The 5,273-nt window shown below is 40.1% G+C and overlaps 1 non-coding gene across 1 annotated transcript; it reads left to right on the top strand.

Moving 5' to 3' along the window:
• Window positions 1-2,129: 2,129 nt before the first annotated feature.
• LOC133799097 (small nucleolar RNA R71) lies at window positions 2,130-2,236 on the top strand. The gene has a single exon (XR_009876300.1). It is a non-coding gene; the product is annotated as a small nucleolar RNA R71 (small nucleolar RNA).
• Window positions 2,237-5,273: the final 3,037 nt, after the last annotated feature.

Here is a 5,273-nt window from a genome sequence, read left to right as displayed (position 1 = left end):
TCAAGATCTCCTTCCTTACTACCTCGTTCATTGCTGGATTCAATCGGTGTTGTGCTTCAAGGGAGGGCTTACTATCATCTTCCATCAAGATCTTGTGCATAACTGTGGATGGACTTATTCCCTGAATATCTGCCAACGTCCATCCAATTGCCAACTTATGGGTTCTCAAAACCCTTAACAATTTTTCCATCTCCTCAGTAGAAAGAGAAGAAGACACAATGACTGGTAAAGTCTCATTCTCACCCAGAAAAGCAATTGAAGATGTGCTGGCAATGATTTCAATTCCAACTCTGGAGGTTTCTAAACTGATGGTAATGTTCTTTCAGGTCCCTGACCCAATTCTTCATATTTTTTATTATAAATTGGACCTTTAGAATTCATCCACTGTACACACGCTTGGACCTCTCTGTCTAACTCAGCATCTATATCATCGGTCGTCAAACTTTTCTGAAGTGAATCCTCTGTGAGGTTAATTTCTGCCACTGCTTTCTCTACCATGTCAACTCTGAAATAGCTATCATTTACATTTGCAAACTTTAAAGCCTTAAACACATTGAATACCACTTCTTCACCCTGAACTCGAAGTGTCAGTTCACCTTTCTGCACATCAATTAGAGCCTGCCTAGTCGCTAAAAATGGTCTTCCCAGAATGATTGGGACATTTTCATCTTCTTCCATATCCAATACTATGAAGTCTGCTGGAAAAATGAATTTGTCCACTTTAACAAGAACATCCTCTATGATTCCCCTGGGATGTTTAACTGAACGATTTGCTAGCTGTAATGTGACTGTAGTAGGACTAGCCTCCCCCAAACCAAGTCTTTTGAATATAGACAAAGGCATCAGGTTTATACTCGCCCCCAAATCACACAAAGAATGCTTACACTCAAACATCCCTATTGTACAAGGTATAGTAAAGCTCCCCAGATCTCTCAACTTTTGGGGCAACTTCCTCTGCAATATTGCACTGCACTCTTCAGTGAGCGCCACCGTCTCATAATCCTACATCTTCCTCTTCTTGGATAGAATCTCCTTCATGAATTTCACATATATGGGCATCTGCTCTAAGGCCTCAGCAAAAGGGATATTGGTGTGCAAGTTTTTGAATACCTCTAGAAACTTAGAGAACTCTTTATCTAGTGTAGTTTTTCTAAGCCTCTAAGGATATGGAACACGAACTGGCTGGTCAACAACAACTGGAGGACTCTTTTCTGATCTCTTGTGGTCTTCAGTAACCCCTTTCTCATTTGTATCAGATTTCTCACCCAACTCTTCATTCTGAACTGCTGACTGTTGTACACTGGGCTGATCCACTTGCTTACCACTCCTCAACAAAATTGCTTGACAATTCTCCTTAGGAATTACCACAGTATTGCTAGGCAAATTCCCTTATGGTATGTTATTAAGCATGTTGGCCAACTGATCCACTTATGTCCTCAAGGTTTTGAATAGAGGATCTGGTCTCAGTCATGAATTGAGTCTGAGTATTAGTGAGAGTCAACAAAGCTGCTTGCAAATCATTAGGCTTTTCTGGTTGATCCTGAGGTCTAGGCTGGTGTGACAATGAGGCTTGATTCATAGGCTGTTGTGACATGTTCTGTTGGTATGGCCCTTGAAACTGTGACTGTTGACCCTGATTGTTTCTCCATGAGATATTTGGGTGATTTCTCCACCCAGGATTGTAAGTGTTGGAGAACGGGTTTTGATATGGCCTCTGAAAATTACCAACTGCCTGTACTTAAGCCTGATCAACTGGCATATTACCATACATGTTGGCCACTGTACACTGTTCATACAAATGACGCCCTCCACATAATTCACACCTTAATTGCATCTGTATAGCCTGTGCTTGAGCTGAGATGTTGTTTTGTTGCAATTGCTTTGTCAATGAAGAAACCTGAGCAATTAAAGCAGTAATAGCATCTAATTCATGTACCCCAGCTACTTTTCTCTGTGAGGTGTCTCATTCAGCAAGCCACTGATAATTTTTCATAGCCATCTCTTCTAACAAGTCATAGGCCTCATCAGCCCCTTTACTCATGAAAACACCACCTGCTGCTGCATCTATGATAGTGCGAGTAGTACCGCACAACTCATTATAAAAATTGTGGACTAACATCCACTTCTCAATACCGTGATGAGGGCATTTCCTGAGCAGGTCTTTGAATCTTTCCCAAGCATCATACAATGACTCTCCCTCATTCTGATAGAAGTTATTGATTTCCCCCCTCAACTTGGCAGCTTTTGCAGGAGGAAAGAACTTGGAGAGAAACTTGTGACCTAGTTCCTCCCATGTATTGATTGAGTTGGCCTATAGAGAAATAAGCCAAGTTTTTTTCCATGTTCCTTAGTGAGAAAGGAAACAGTCTCAATCTTATTACATCATCGCTCACCCCATTATACTTGAACGTTGCACATAGCTCAAGGAAGTTCACTATGCTCAAGTTAGGATCCTCATTGGGGAGACCACCAAACTGGACAGAAGTCTGAACCATTTGTATCATCGCCGGCTTAATCTCAAAGTTATTGGTAGTAACAGTTGACGATCTAATGCACGAGTGCACTCCTGTGACAGCAGGGAGCACATAATCTCTTAATGCTCGCACATTTTGGTCCTAAGCAATGTGATTTTGACCATCATTGTTGTTAGCCCCGTCTCTTTGGTTGGCAGCCATTGATACTTCTAACCTCTTATTCTTTCTGTTTTGTCTGTGGGATCTTTCAATTTTAGGATTAACAGGCAAAAGGTTTGTAGAGCCTTCACGTCGCATACAAAAGATTCACCTAAAATAGCAAAGTGCGACAACTTAGATTAGTACAAATAAATAAAAACAGCCAAATTAGAATAAAAATTAACTATTTTGATATTAATCGAATATCAATTCCCTGGCAATGGCCCCAAAAACTTGTTGCGATTTTTCTGCTGCGCAAGTATATGCAATCAAATAAACAAGTAATAGTAGTGGAAGTACAGTATCGTTCCGTCAGAGAATTGATCCACTAATTACCAAAAGCAAACTTTTATTTCTATTTGACTAATGAAAATCGAATGACAAATTGGCAACTAACAATAAACTAGAAAAGCAAAGTTTAATAATTGAAATTTAATATAAAAGAGATTCTAGAGCATTTTAATTTCATCAACCTTTAATTCTATTCAAACAATAATACCACTAATATGATTCTTAAATCTATGATTATAGCAGGTTTACTATTGAGAATTCTATTCTTTCTCAAGATATAAAATATTCAATTTACTTGTGAATTCTCTACATGTTTGTGATAATTCTACACATAAACCGCATTAAGAACAAAAACCTAATTGCTACACAAACCAATTTGATACTTTCATTTTAAATTGAAATCTATGTCTATTGCCTAAATGCAATGCCCCTAAATCCCTAATGCGGTTTAATGGCTGGATTAGTAGGTCGGGAGGGTCATAACTGTTTAATTATGCCATTAAATGATAATATGCATGTTTATGAGAATTATATTATAATATGATGTTATATGCATGCATGTGGGTCCACATTTAAGTATTATGATATTTTGGTAATTTGGCCCGTTAAGGGCATAATTGTATATTTGTATGCATGTCGGTGACATATTGTTGAGACCACATTATAATGTGGGTTTGTTCGAGCTATTCGGCATGAGACGATCATGGAATATTAGTTAGCGGCCTAGTCGTAACAGGTTTAAGTTCGGGGCTCGGGATGAGTCTTGGGGTGATTTTAATGATTAGAGCGTTACCAGGAATTAAAGGGTGACGGGATATAAATTATTGGTGTTTGAGATTATTGAGAATAGCGGGAATTGGAGAGCATTAATTATGATTAACGAGATAGGTGGGAAATACCAATTTTGCCCTTGGGAGCCTTTAGAAACTCTTAATTGACCTAGGGGTATTTTGGTCTTTTCACCCCTAGGATAGATATAAGCCATTTTAGGCTGTGAAAGAAGAGAAAAACAGAGTATCACTTGAAGCTTCTCCCGTACCTTCTTTCCTTCAGCTTTCTTTGTGATTTTTGAGCCATTCTTGAGGGTTCAAGCTTGGGAAGTAAGCCTTGGGAGTTTGGGAGAGTGTTCCACCATTGAAGAGCATCATAATCTAAGTTTGAGGTAAGTTTCTAGCCATTGAAATTCCTGCTTTGTTCTGTTTTAGTTTAGGTTTTCAGTTGGAATTTTTAGATTGGATGCTTGGTTTTGTTGGGAGTTTTGGCTAGGGTTTTTATGGTTGTGATGTTGAAGGTATGTGAGGATGGTTTTTGGGATCATTTGGCACCAAAAATGGGATTTGGAATCATTGGAAACAGGTTGGAATTGAGGGATTCGAAGAAGGAGGTTTCAGGGGAGTGCTGCTCTGGGGGTAGCGCTACAGCGCCCATCATAGGGCGCTATAGCGCTACACAGGTTTGCTAATGGGCGCTTTGGGGTTATGAGTATAGCGCTGGGGCGCTATTGAGCAGTGCTGTAGCGCTACTCTGTTCCTCCAGAATCCTGTTTTGAGTGTTTTTAAGGGTTTTTGGCTCGAGGTTTCAATCCTTGAGGCCCGGGATCGAATCTACTCACCGTGTGGGCATGTTTCGAGGTCCCGAGAGTGGGTTTAGGTTAAGACCCTTTCAATGTTTATTTTCATTAATGGAGGTTATAATTGATTGTGATTAGGTACCCGCTAAGGAACTAAAAGTGTGATCGTTCTCAAGAATCGTTCTTATTATATTCCTCGCTCGAACAGGAGGTAAGAAAACTGCACCCTATGTATATGACATGCATGATTGTTGTTGAGGCATGTTGGTTGATAAATGTGGACATTGATTGCATATTAAATGCTAGCAGATGTTGTTTACTTGTGTATGGCACTGATTAGTCAGGGACGGCATTGGTCGCGTATCACTGACCTAAGAGTCAGAAACGGCATAAGTGTCCTGAACGCAGGGCCGAATGAAGATTAGATCTAATCGATATCAGCATTGAATGACTCTAAGACATTAATGCTGGACCGGCCCTAAGGTCGATGAAGCTTATAAGCGCTTGACTAGTCTAAGCTAGTTATTCAGAGCCAAGGCCTAAGGCCTAGGTGACCGTTTGTCACATGGCTAGGGAACGATGTTCTACGGTTATGACTCCATGGTCATGAGGAAGGTTATGTTGGTGACTAGCCACCATGCACCTATCCTGTTTAAGCTAATGAAAGGTTCACTTATCTGTTAAGCCTCGGTGACCTTATCGTCACATGGCTAAAGGGAGCTGTACCCACCTTAGTGACT

This window comes from Humulus lupulus, chromosome 8, assembly GCF_963169125.1.
Source record: "Humulus lupulus chromosome 8, drHumLupu1.1, whole genome shotgun sequence".
NCBI lineage: Eukaryota > Viridiplantae > Streptophyta > Magnoliopsida > Rosales > Cannabaceae > Humulus > Humulus lupulus.
The sequence above is the reverse complement of the archived record's forward strand: the minus strand, read 5'-3'. Positions and strand labels throughout refer to the sequence as shown.